The sequence below is a fragment of the Tachypleus tridentatus genome, chromosome 8 (assembly GCF_004210375.1).
Source record: "Tachypleus tridentatus isolate NWPU-2018 chromosome 8, ASM421037v1, whole genome shotgun sequence".
In the NCBI taxonomy this organism is placed as follows: domain Eukaryota; kingdom Metazoa; phylum Arthropoda; class Merostomata; order Xiphosura; family Limulidae; genus Tachypleus; species Tachypleus tridentatus.
In genome coordinates this window covers 104,696,886-104,711,636 of record NC_134832.1, presented here as the reverse complement: position 1 = coordinate 104,711,636, position 14,751 = coordinate 104,696,886, and the positions used below count along the sequence as shown (strand labels likewise).

The 14,751-nt window shown below is 31.1% G+C and overlaps 1 pseudogene across 1 annotated transcript in view; it reads right to left on the bottom strand.

The window, feature by feature from the left end:
* LOC143223118 (uncharacterized) overlaps positions 1–14,751 on the bottom strand; it is a 105,408-nt pseudogene that overhangs the window by 34,884 nt on the left and 55,773 nt on the right. The window contains exons 16-18 of the transcript XR_013012671.1: positions 10,649–10,765; positions 7,774–7,938; positions 2,541–2,719 (exon numbers count right to left, since the gene is read on the bottom strand). The product of XR_013012671.1 is annotated as an uncharacterized LOC143223118 (transcript). The remainder of the gene's footprint in view (positions 1–2,540; positions 2,720–7,773; positions 7,939–10,648; positions 10,766–14,751) is intronic.

The following is a 14,751-nucleotide window of genomic DNA, read 5'->3' as shown; positions in this document are numbered from 1 at the left end:
CCTGATCTCCAATTTCTCAACTCAGGAAATTTAAAACATAGACTTCTACTGTTTCCAAATTACAAACAAACCAAATATAATTAAAAGCAAAAAAAACCCTAAAATTTGCAACTCCTACCTCCTTCATTTGTTTTTTTATAGACATTATATGTCTTGTAGACAAAAAGATTTTAATATTTTTACAGAACTGATAAAGACAAGATCAAAGGTGTATTTCAAACAATTATGTTTGTCTTCCTTAATTCTGTGATTACAGAGTTTCATCACGTACAAACAGTTTCATGTATTAATTACATACAGGTTAATCTTACTAAACATTAGTCTATGATTTTATGAAGTTTAAAGGATCAGTCTAACAGAAAGGTAATTTTTGTTTTATATTTTATTTGCATAGCCTATAGACCCTCCTAAATTGATATAATTTTTTAATATTTATAACTTATCTTTTATTTTCTTTATCCTAGCATTAATGATAGCAAAATCATCAGTAAAATAAGAGATATAATACCATTTTTCATTTGTAATGACTGTAGAACATAACAGACAGTTCCAAATTACTTATCTTAACAGTTTCAGTTTCTAAACTTTTCAAATCTGCTTTTTTTCAATTTTATGGTTTTATTGCAATACTTTGGACCCACTACTGCACATGTAAACAGCAGGATCAAGTTATACATGTGTTACCCTTGTGAAGATTTAGATATGTTAGTTTACATTTTCACTAGTTTTATTATATATATATATATATCTAATAAATAAAAACAAGGATCTATAGCACTCACACTAAGTCAGTTTTGTATTCACATAAAAATCATTTAGTAACATTACATTATTCTGAATTTCTGAAAAGAAATTCATAGTTTTAAAATTTGCATTTTAGAACATAAAAACATATCCGTTGCAAGAACAGAATATCCCAAAATATTATAATTTAACTCACTTTCTAAGGAAGCTATAAGTAGGTTGAAAAATCTCTTTTGCTTTTGTAGCAGTGAAATATGATCAATACAAACTAGACAATAGTGCTAAATAACTGTTTATGATTGGAAAATTAAACAAATCATAAAACTTATGTAGAAGAAAATCTGATCTTTCTACTGGTTACAAACATAGCCATCAGACTTGTAGAGCTGATTGGCAAACAATTTTGTAAGTCAGAGAGAGAAGGTTGGGAGCTTCTTTGGTGGGTTTGGCACATTTAGTGATATCTCTGAAAGTTAAAAGACAGGAAATTAAAGTTTTAGATTTTTGCTTATAATTGCATGCAGTTTATGTTTCTAATCGACTGGAAACTGTAAAAGCCTACTACTGAGGTTATACATCTCTAAAATTAAGAAACTTCAGCTCATATTTCCTGGTGATACAGAAAATGAGAGTTCAGAATTTCTTAAATATTTTGTTTTGAAAGTATGAAGTATTAAACTTAGATAATATATACATTTGGAATATAAGCAATGGTTTCATTCAAATTTATTGACACACATACTGACGATAAAATATAATTAACTTTTGAATGTAGCATTGTAAGAGGTCATAACATACAGAAAAGAGCCAGCCCCAGGTGCACAACATTAAAGTCAGCTTAAACTCTGCATAGTGGAAATGAAAAAACTAAATTACCTCTAAAAGCTATAGAAGACACTGACACATTTGTAAAATACTTGGTTCTTCAGTATGACTACATCTGTTGCTGGATTAGACATTACCCAGCTGATAAGGATAAAAGATAGAAATAGTACCAGATAAAATGAGTAAAGAAACACTACAAATGAGATACTTAGTACTAATATTACCTATAATGATAGTTAAGAATGACAAACTAACTTTGAAATACACAAACATAAAAATAACAGCCATAAAATTTGAGAATTAAAAAGCAGGAATTTTCAAATAGCATTAACACAATGATTACTTGATAGACTGAGAAATCCAATGCACAAAGTAAAGCCTTGCAAAACTACAAAAATTTATAATATAAAGCAACTATCTTAAATAAAACAGACAACCAGTGGCAATCACCATTTATGTAAGATTGATATAAATGTAGAACCACCAGTTAAGATTTACTACTTAGCATGAACAGAAAAATTCAGTCATAAATGAATTTTTAATTATATTTAAATAAGTGTTTTCAAGATAAGCCTAAAGATTACCAAAAAAAAAGATAGTGGAAGAAATCCATATAGAACAACAGATCAGCAGCTGTATGTTCAACTAGAGGTGCAATAATAATAAAAAAAATGAAACTTACTAAAGTACACTAATATACAATACTCAAATAGTATAATACACAATCTAACACTATTAATAAAATACCACAGACAATATGATAAGCTTTAACAATGAATGCAGTCTCTTCAGTAGTGGATTAAAAATATATAACTGGAACAGTATTAGGCACACTTCTTAGTCTATTAAGACAGGCAAGAATGAAATATTAAAAAATATTTTTAGGCTTTCAACAGCTCTAGAATATTCAACGTTATGTTCAATATGTATCAAACTAAAATTCTGTATGACAAACAACGTAAAAAAAACACCTTTATTTCCTGATCTCAATTTCAAACTCCTACGTCGCTTATTCAGCTTACGAACACTCCACCTTCTTGGCATCCCTCTCTCCATCTTTTCTTCATTACTGGCAGGTACCAAGAAAGGAAAACTGTGAACAAAGGCTTTTTCCACATACTTTGCCCTTATCCAAGTCTCTCTGACATTTCTGTAAACATTAGTATGTAGTATTATCTTTCATTCAACATTTCATGTGTTAATAAGATGCAAGAACTTACCAGAAGCTTTACATCTCTAATATTACTAAACACATCACTTCCTGTCCAATACTACTAAATACTTTACTAGTTTATACTAACTTCATATTATTAAAGTTACGAAACACTTAATTAATCAACTTTAGTTCCAGTTCCTATTGACAATGGTACAAAATAATATATTAGTTATCACTGTTTATGTTACTAAATGCATCACCAGTTATCTCAAGCTTCAGTGGTATCTCTTTAGATGTTACTACATACATTACTCATTACTAGCCATAATAGTTATGTCTAGCTAAGTTGTATTTCTAGTGTTGCCAAATATGTCACTAATTGTCATTATTTTTTTCATACCTCTTTATTACCACTACATTAATCAATACTCACCTCTAGCTTTACTTTTTATTGTCAGATACATCAGTTATCACCCATTACAACACTTTTCTGTAACTATGTACAATCATAGTTACCTCTTAGATTTAAATTTATCTGATCAAAACATTTAAAATGTATGTAAACAACAAAGATGTATCTAAGGATGGCTGGTATGGACATTAACACTTACTGATAAAAGCAGAGATGAACTAAGAAGGTCAAAGTGTTAATACTCATACCAGCTGTCCTGAAATACATTTTTCTCCAAGTGAGTTCTCATCATCACAAAAATTAGCAAAGGTAGAAGAAAACAGTCAGTCATATAGAAATGTTGTTCCAGAAAATTGTCAGGTTATATAAATTACCAACCTTTAAAAATGTAAAAGCAGATAAATTAAAAAGGAAAAATTGGGAAAAATGTTGAACCCTTTTTATCTAATCATGTTACCATTGCACTAAAACAGAAAGCCCATATTTCTGCATTTTTTGGTTTAATTTGCTGAAGTTAAGATTTTTCTTGCCCATAAATTTAATTATCTTTCTCATGCATCTGCCAGAAGGATTTACATGCCAGTATCCTTGAGACAGTTCCCACCTAATTTCATGAGCTGCACAAGTGCATGGTAATATCATCATGTGACAAAATACCTCCATTAGTAAAAAGGTGACACACTTGCACATGTAATAATTCCCCAATACATTTTTACTCATGAAACTTCATTTTGCAATAAGGAAAGGTAAAATAAAAAGTGCACTAGAACTGAGGAGGATGGGTGGGCATACGTGCACAGGCAGGTATCTATTAGAAATGCATTTTCTGGTAAGGAAAATATTATCTTTCAATACAATACCTTACAACTGAAAAAATTTACCTCAATAAGCATCCTTCAGACAGAACATGAAGAAAGTCCAGAGGGTGTGATACCTAATGACAGAAGGTACATGGAAACATACTCATGAGTTACAACTCATTATCTTACCAAGAGTATATTTTTCGCCCATAAAAGAAGAAAGGAATACACCAATAAGTTACATATTACACAAATGGGTGGAATAGATACAAAACCATCCAAATATTTGCCCACAATCAGTCAGATAGACACAATGTGTAATGTAGATGGGACACATTAAGACTATCTTGTGTGCTCACCTGAACTCTACTGTCAGACTCCATAGGACAAACTCCAGCTTCAGGAGTAAGGCAAGTTTGTGATAGATCAAAGCTTCATATAGCATTAGTTTACCTCAACTCAACTGTCAGACTCTATGGGAATTACTCCAGCTACAGGTGGAGGGTACTATGGTTATAAAGTAGGAAACAATAAGGAATGTGTTCATCTTGACTCTACTGAACAGACATTGGCTGGTATTGTAAAGTGCTCATCTCAACCCAACTTAACAGATTATAGATGCTGTCTGCAGGAGAAAGGCATCACATTATACAGTATTGGTCTATTATATGTAATAAGTGAACATCTACTGAACAGAATGATGATGGAAGCAGAGCACAGTCACATAAGTTGTGTTCACCTCAAGTCTGCTAAACAGACTTGAGCTGGAAGAAGCCACAAGCTGCATGAGTGGTGTTTATACTCCACTTCACACCATATTGATACTCCTTCGTATAATCTCAATAACAGAGTTCAACCAATGAACTACCACCCCAAAACTGTTAAGTGTTAAGAGTTTCTTTTACTCCACTCAATGGAAAAAAAAGATTTGCACAGGAAGACTGAGAAAGTGCTTGAATTCTCATTAGTCCTTCAGGCCAGAAAGGTATTTTAATGGAGACACCCTAAAAATAGGGTGGCTGTAAAACCCTATTTTTAAAAACCAGGAACATATACTAAAGAAGTGTGAAGAACACTTCCCTGGTGTTAATAGTTCATGTAATTGGTACAGTGTGAATCAGGCAACTAATATATAAAATTCAAGGATGCCTCAAGAGATCTAAAAAGACATCATAGTTGGCACAAACAGAGCCAAGGTAGATGGTATGAGTAGTTTCTATTATTCTAGTTCAATGCTGATATTTGGATGAGTATACCTTGGGAGGCAGCATCAGCTCTCTAGTGGGATACTATGAAATCTAAAAGAGGTTCTAAAAGAGAAATAACATGTATTTTTTCCCCCACAGACAATGGAAAGAATGATGAATACTGACTTGAGGAAGCTAAAAACTATCAGGAGATAAAACAATACCAATGTACACACACACAAGAGGGACCACTGCTAAGTCAAAGGGAGGATAAGAAAAAGATGAACAGAATGTAGAAAAAAAAAAAAGAGAACATATGAGTGACATTAGTCCAGGAATATCAAAGAGAAAAAAAACACCACTAATGACATCCAGAAAAAGGAGCTAGAAAAGTAACAAGAATGAAAGAGTATAGTAAAGAGAACATAACCTGACCCAATGTATCTAATGGGAATAACATAAGAGAGAGAGAGAGAGATCAGAAGTGAAAAATGTCTAACAGAGAAGAGAATGAATATCTAAAGAAGCATATTTGAGGCATGAAGTGCCTCAAAGAAAAGGTTGAATTAAGAAAGGGAATATAGGAAGGTTGAGAGAAGAAGATGAAAACACAAAATAGAAAGTAAGGGATCTACTCTTCAAGTTAATCAAACAGTTATCAATAATAGGGAATTAAAAAAATAAAAGTATGAAAGCCTACAAATCAGGACCAAAACAACTAGAAATGTAGGGGAACAAGGCATTTGGGCATGAGAAAAGATCTATTAGTGAAAGGAAGCATTATAAATCCAAATAAGAAGCAATGAGAAAAGACAATATAAATCCACAGACAGTGTATCACCCTCCTATTGGTGGAGGGCTTTTGTCACATCATGAAGTAGTGCAATTCAGGTAAAATTAGGTGGGAGTTACCAGAAGAGTAGTATCATGCAAATCTCTCTTGCAGATGCTTAAGCTAAAACTGTGTGGTAACATCTCAGAATTACATAAGATATCCCTATCTTGGAAGTCATAACTCTCCAATCTGGGCCCATCTTTATGATCTTAATGCATGGATATTTTGTGCTGGAAAGGGCTGTTATATACCTTTTTGCAGAGCAAATGATTTTGATAGCATCAAACAACCTACAAAAGGGCAATGTCAAAGTAATTCTGGTACATTCCATTCTTGCATAAATTTATATCAGTTGTGGTTGTCATGTGACTTATTTGGATATTCAGATTATTTTTAATATAATGCATTCAAACCTCTATACATCACAGAATTATCGCAAGTTGTAAATATGTTTCACCATTTAATATATCTAGTGCTTTTGCAAAATTCTGTTATTTGAAAGAACTAAAATAATTTCAATTAGCAATGGGATGTTATTGTTAAAATTGATGTATTTCCATTTCCTTTAAAATTTTATTTATCCTGCAAATGTCAGTAGATTTTTTATCAGAGAATAGTATTGACAGTATTCTGAGATTTCATTCAAACTTATAATTAAGATGTACAAATTCCCAATATTCAAGTGCTGTTTTCCTACAAATGTCTTGATTGAAACTGAATTGTTACTAAATAAATATATTTCAGAGTCTACTATAATAATACTCTGTTTTAATCTGTCCTGAAATGTACTGTCTAAATATGGATGCATAAACACTTTATTTTAAATGATATAAATATATCTTGGTAAACATTTTGTATAATAATATAGTAATAGATAAACAAATTATTTAAAAAGTTCTAATGATAAGTTGTAGAATAACCTTATAAGTTTATTAATTGATAGCATTAAGTACAGTAAAGTTCAAAAACTAAAGCAAAATACACATTAGTATTAATTTATCTCTTTATCAAATGTAGGCCTACATAATAAAGGATTAAATTAAGTCTAAGACAAGTGGAATTATAAATTTCAGTGTCTGTAATTAGAATTCTGTACATAAAGTATTGCTATAAAAAGATAACACTGACTGTAAATTTTTTGCAGGTCTCTACTAATACCAAACAAATTAAAAGTAATTACTGCAGGTTTTGGCCTTTAAAACAAAATATGAAGTTCACAGTTATTAATTTAATGAAATATGAATAATAAGTCACTCCTTCAGATTGAACAGTTTCAAATAAATCTTTTATCACAGGCTGCTATGAAATGCCTTCAATGAACTTTATTTTATTCTAATTTATTTTAATTTTCAGCTAGCTTCTGCTTGAATGTTCTTTAAAATTCAAAAAGTTTACAAATTAATTTTATTACTACCCATTAAGTGGATAATATTATTAGATTGCAGTCTCTACTAGTTAACATACAAAATTTTAAGAATAATTAAAACAGTGCTTTTAAATATTTCAAAAATAATTTTAATGTGTTGTAATAAAAAATACCATCTATTCAGACACATTAAAAAATGCAAAAAATATATCCTCACATCCTTGTTTTAAAACAAGCTTTTCTAATCACGTGTTAAGTGATTAAAGGTGACTTTCTTTACCATTTGAAACTATCACTTAAATACTCATTACAAACACATTATCTTCTAAGAAGTAACACATATGCTGATACTTTACACAGACAAAATTTTGTGTTTTACCAAAACAGGTTATCATAACTAACTTTTCATTTATTATAGCAACCAAAAAAAAATAGTAAAACTTCTTACCTAAGACAATCTGGTGTGGCCCGCACAGCAATATTTTCATTAACATGTGCTTCATAGATACTGTTAACAAATGCATTTCCTAGTTCAGCCATCACTTTCAGCAGCTCAGGTTCCCAGACATCCAAGGTGATAGATTTAACCTTTGAAATGTGTACTCCCAAGCTTCTAAATTGAAAAAGTTACTTTTAACAACTCAAGAACTATAACACTTAGTAAAATAACATTCACAGTTATAGATTTAGGTAATCTGAAAAAAAATGAGAAAAGTATCTGCAATTTAAAATTTGTAAATTTCTAGACAACAAAGTCTTAAATAAAAAACTGTACTTTTCCTGAAAGATAAATATTAGAGAGATATTTCACTTAAAAAACAAAACAAAACTAAACATAATATTTATGTATTAAACTCAATCTTCTACCTCAGATTAATTACACAACTGGTGTTGCAAGTTACGATACCAAACAACATATTACAAAATCTTAGACCTAATACTAAGCTGACTGACAGACCCACTTTAAATTATATCCATGAATAAAGGTCAAGTGTATGTTATCATCACAGTTTTCATGAGCATTTTATGAAAACAGAAAGAATTTTTGAATTTGAATTTTGCACAAAGCTACATGAGGGATATCTGTGGTAGCCACCTATAATTTAGCAATGTAAGACTAAATGGAAGACAGCTAGTCATCACCACTGACCACCAATCTTGGGATACTCTTTCACCAATGAATAGTAGGATCGACTGTCACATTATAATGCCTCTATGGCTAAAAGGGTGAGCATGTTTGCTTTGATGGGAATTTGAACTCACAGTCCTCAGATTACAAGTTGAGCACCCTGACCACCTGTCTATGATGAGCCAAACAATAGTAAGACCAGCATGTACTGACTCTATTTTTATGAAGTTAATGTTGACACTAACATTGGATGACTGCAAGTCTGAATGAATAAGCATATGAAATTGTCCAACGTATATACAATAGCAATAACAAAATTTTCAACTGATCTGGTGAACAAACTAAAATTAATCTTTATAAACTGATATGAATGACAAAGCCAAAAGCAAAATGTTGATTTCATGGTTATTTCAATGTCACTTGTTGCTAACTATCAAATATGTTTGTAAAAGTTTTTGTATGAAAATATTAATTTTCTTTCCTGTAAAGTCATGAGTTTTCCTTAAGATGAACTACTATAATGAATGAATGCACAAGTATTAACAAAGCCCACATTTACACATGACTCAAATAGTCTCTGGCATCATTACATTTGATGGAGGAGAGATTAACTTGCCCAAACCATGCATTTAGCTTAAAATAATGTTTTCTAAGTAAGTGCAAAGCTACACAATAGACTATCTATCTTCTGCTCATCATGGGTATCAAAACCTGATTTGTAGCATCATAAGACAGCAGACTTAAAATTGAGATGCTGATAGATGAGTTTAGATAACATTTGACCTTTTTTTTGGAGGAGGAGGATCTCAAGTTACATTTTCAGCATGTTCATCCATATATTAAAATATGTCTAATTTTCACAAAGATAATTTTGCTTTAAGGATAAGAACAGCAACAAATGAGAAAAATCTATGTTTGTACAGATTTTATTCATGCAAAAAGTTACATAGAGATGCTTAAAATCAAAATACTTTCACAAACTGAACAGAAATGAAAACTGAAATTAAAGTAAATAATAACTACACACTGAGAGAAATTTCCTTGCACCTCCTTTATAATGTTATATATAATTTTTCCAATAACACTTACACTATACATAAGAAATATTTATCCATAGTCTTATTTTATGTCCTTGCAATGCAACTCAAAAGCTTTGATGGCTTTATGCAATTTATTAATACATTAATTATGTCATAATTTTTAAGTTTGTTTTCTATCCCAATACAAGTGTTCCTTAAAGCAACTTTCATACATATAAAAACTGTCAGCTCTTAAAAATTTCAGAAGAAAACACAACTTAGCAATGCAAAAGCCAAATGCAAGCAATGAAATCATTTTACATTTCTGCACATACTTAGGAGATACTTTAAAATAAATAATTGAAGCCTTATCAGTGATTTTGGTTATTAGAAAGTTAGATAGGAGTGTACCTTTTACTATGTATGCAAGTGCACAAGCCAAACTGCCTTTCATACTGTTTCTAATACTGACATATTTTATTCATGTTGAAATGTAAATACTGGCAAATTCTTAAAATTCAAAATCTTTTATAAAGAAAAATAAACTTTTGAGAACAACTTGCACTTTCTCTCACTTAAGGACACAATAGTTGGATAGTCTTGACACAATAATTTTTTTTCTGGTATCTCTCCTAATCAAGTTATACAAATTAAATGAAATATGCTTTATTTGTTCCAAAGTGTTCTGACTGACATTTAAGGGCTAGCAATCTATAAAATATTTATTATAAAAACACCAATTTCATGTTTAATGAAAATGTTATGTTACGTAAACGACAGCAGCATGGGTTTGCCTTTAGTTTCAAGTCTGGCCATTTTCTTCACTTCATATTTATAGTGGAGAGAAAGCTGTGTATACTTCCTCCATCATTTAACTCATTGCAATGTCATAAGTTGCTTTAAATTAAGCTTATTGTTGAACAGAATAATAAAATTCAATAAACTACTCCAAGTTGTTAATTATAATTAAGATTTTGAAGAAGAATTTATTAAAAAGTTCTAGTACTGAAATATTCTATAAATTCCAATAAATATAAATTACAAGTGATAAACAAATAGTAAACCATTCTAATTTGAGTGCAAAAAATATGTTACAAGCAAACAGTATATAACTTAAAGAGTGGAGTGGCTTAAAGTTAAATATAAAACCATTACTTGATGAAATCTCAACTAACCTGTGAATACCAGAGCATTCAATACATAGTGTAATACCAAGATTAATACTAGCCCAGCTAGGTTCTGGACATCTACAGTCACAGCATAAGTCATTACCAGGGATAGACAGGATCCGACTAAAAGTAAAAAGAAACATTACTTTAAACTGCAGGCTGGTTAAAGATAGTAGAGAGTTCTTAAATATAAAATCTGTGCAACTTCATTCTGGAAGAATTACAGTTACCTTTCTCATTATATAACATCAGAGACAGTTGCATTCTTAATGTTAAATCTTCATTAAAATGTGTATGTTAACACATACAAATAATCTCAGATGACTGAACTGCTCTGTAATGGACCAATGACCCAAAAATAACATGCAAATTGGACAGACAGTATCATAATTATCTACATATTCTCTCTACATAAATACAGGATAATGCAGAAGTCATGTGAACCCATGATTTTCATTAAGTCATTTCTTTACCTCTACACAAAACATGAAGTGTTGATATCATAACATAATATCACAATAGACTGACTTCAACACACTCTTTCAAAGATAATGATATTGCAACCAATTATTTTAACAACAAAACACAGACAAGAAGGTGTACATGCTATTCAGAAAGATAAAAGTGAGGACACAACCATTAATGTCACAGTAGTATGCATTTTGTGTGTCACTCTGTATTATGTATTATAAGTGTGTGATATTTCTCTCTGTCATTAACTTTTTCAGTCAGCAATATATCTTAATGACATGTACTATCTTTTTAAGTCAGTCTTCTTTAATATTTAAACTAATTTTCATGAGATGTTTGTTTCCACACTTAATGGATTTCTTAATATCTGAAATGTTACTGAAATAAAATTGTAACTAATATACAGATTAATATGTATACACCACTCAAAGCTTCTTTTTAAATAGCTTCATTATTTATTTTATAAAGTATTTCATTACTAGCAAATAAAAAATTAGTTCATGTAATCCAATTAATACCATAAGCAACAGAGAGTGAATTTCTAAAAACAAAATAAGACTATCAGTTAGCAGTGCCAATGACCTCTGTAAAGAAGTAGTATTACAATTCTGAAGATGCATAATGTCTAAATTAACATGTGCTAATATTTCCTTTATAAACTTAGAATTACCAAAGTGGATCCAAAGTGAATGAATTTTTTCTACAATATTTATGCACCAAATTACTTGTGAATATGTGATGTTCATTATAGGACTCTTAATACTATATGAGTCACACTAATTATTACCAAAATTTTCTGTATATTTCACCTAGATATTGAGTAATTTTATCTAAAACGTTTGGTAAGCTCTATACAGACAGTATTATAACAAGTAAAGAAACATAAATTACACAGTGTAATGTTATATATTGAACATCTTTGGGATGAGTTGGACCAACGTCTGCGACAGCAACAACCTCAACTGCAGACTCTACCTCAGCTTGCAGCAGCTTTGCAGGCTGAGTGGACAGCCATTCCACAGGATGTGATTCATCATCTCATCACTTCCATGGGCAGGAGATGCCAAGCAGTTATTGATGCTCACGGGGGCCCATACTCGTTATTGATGTTGAGTGACGTTAAACTTCAACTAGTGAGCGTGGACTTTGCCTTTGCAGACTTTGTATGTTCAGCAGTGAATGTGCAAAGTTTCACACATGTCATACAGAACTACCCGGAATAAACTTGTTAACAATTTGTCTCAAATTTTGCCTTTTGCATTTCTTTTTTTGAAGAGTATATTTTATATATCTTCCAGGAATTGTGCAAGTTTGTGGTATGAATTAAATCATTTGTAAACAAAAATTCTGAATTTTTACTAAAACCTTCTCCATAAATATAAATACAGAGTCAGAGAGTTGGCTACTCCAAGTGATTTTTATGTATAAATTAAAAATACATACTTTTCTTTATCTGAAAAAATATTAAGTTTTATTTGCATAATTTCTAAAACCTCATAAATATATTTGGAATATTTTTTTCAGTAACACTTCACATTTTATCTGTTATTTTTTCTATACTAGCTTTACAAAGGTTGGCCATTTTTATTTATTTATTTTTTTGCTGTTCACTGTTGATGAAACTTAAACCTATTTTTTGTTTATACTAATGGTACCACAACACTGAATTATATTTCAATTATTTAGATAATGCACCAAATAACACAGAATAATAAAAGACAAGAAGCATACAATATCTGTAAATATTACAATTATTCTGATTTTCAAACCATGCAACACAATTGATTAAAAATTCAGGTGAACTTATCAACATGTTTCCCATTAGAATAAAGTTTGAATTAAAAGCAAAATAACCATTTGATATATTAAAACTGACTTTCTATTAGTTATAAATAACTAGACAAAGAAATAATTATGCACAATTTCTGAAAGAGAGGATGTGACATAGTAATGGCAAGAAGGATATAAAAATTGTGTTTCCCCAAGTGATTTATATTAACCTTCATATTTCTGGAAAAGGGAACATTAAGTTAAATTTTTAATGCATTTCAGTAAACAAACATAAAATGCAAAGAAAAGTATGCCTTTAGTGAGATAGTTAATTTAAATAATAGTCTCAGGTATATTGTTAGGAAATCAGTTAGTAAGAGAAACAAGTAAGTAACACATTCTACCTATATAAAATAAAACTAAAGGAAATACACAATTAACAAATACAAACAAAACCACTGTATAAAAGGAGGTATTCAGGGATCCATGTAACTTATATTTGTTAGGAATGTTTAACACATGAGGTAAGAAAACTTTTAGTCAAAAAAACATCACAAAAAGATACAAAATCCTTCACAAAGTTACATTAAAATACATAAATGACTACAAGGTCACTTTGGCCACGGATGGTTTGATGCAAGTAAAAAAAACTGTTTTAATGAAACATAGATGGAGATATCATACTGAGAGAAGTAGGCTAAAAGGGCATCAGGTGTTGTGCCAATCAAAAATTAGCATACACTAGTGATAAGTGTGTGGAGTACAAAGTACTGCCAATGTTGCCCTCGACAATAAGAAATGGATTGGTTGTTTATTTGTTTCATGTTTCATGATGCAAAGCAACTAGGCTATCTGGGCCAAACATCTGGTAAAAAAGTTAGAAATAAAATAAAATTATTAAAATTTGTAAAATGAAATCAAGGTAAAACAAAAGAAGTAGCATTAAATTCAATTTTCAAATCTACTTCACAGAAGTAAGAGGGAAAGTAAAGTAATACAAGTTTTACAAGACTCTTTGTAACATAATTTTAATTATTATAACTTGCCAGGATGACTAACAGGTCAATTTTAAACATCAGCATTAATCATCTGAAGTTGGCCTTTACAGTCCTGGGTTTGAGTTATTTTACATCACAGCCGTTTTCAGAAAGCAAAGTAATACAGCTTTTAAAAGACTTGTACCAAAATTTTAGTTATCATAACTTACCAGGATAACTAACGGGTAGTTCAAACAGCAGCCATACAAGTGAAGGGCTGGCAAAATCCCATACTTCCATATAGTGTCATAAGCCTTCTCAAGGTCAAAGAATACTGACACAAGATGTTGTCAATTGAGAAAGGCTTCTCTGATTGACGTTTCATGTCGAATCAGGTGGTCCACAATGGAGCACTGTCATCAGATTTCACACTGGGTAAACAAGAGGAGGCTGTCTGACTCGAGAAATCAAACAAGATGAGCACTAACCATCCTCTCAAAGGTCTTACAGAGACAGCTCGTCAAAGCAATTGGCTAGCAGTTCGAAGACTTTTATGTGTTACCTGAAGAGCACGTGCATGGGCCTGCTGGAAATTGATGTGGTTCGAGAATATAGTATACCTACGAAAGGTGTTCCAGGCTTGTTTCCGAGTCTTCCATGTCATGTGGCAGAAAGGATTCCACCACAGCCAAGGATATCGTGGAAAACATGTTGAGGTTTCAGTAATACATTGAGCAACTGCTTGTACATACAGTCAATCACTACTGCCTCTCAGTTGTCAATCAGTAGTTTATAGACAATAGCAGGATCAGGTTCTGCAAGAGCAGTGAAAAAGGGCCATTTGACTTGATCCAGCTTCCACTGGGACACGCAGGTCAAGTGGCATCAACC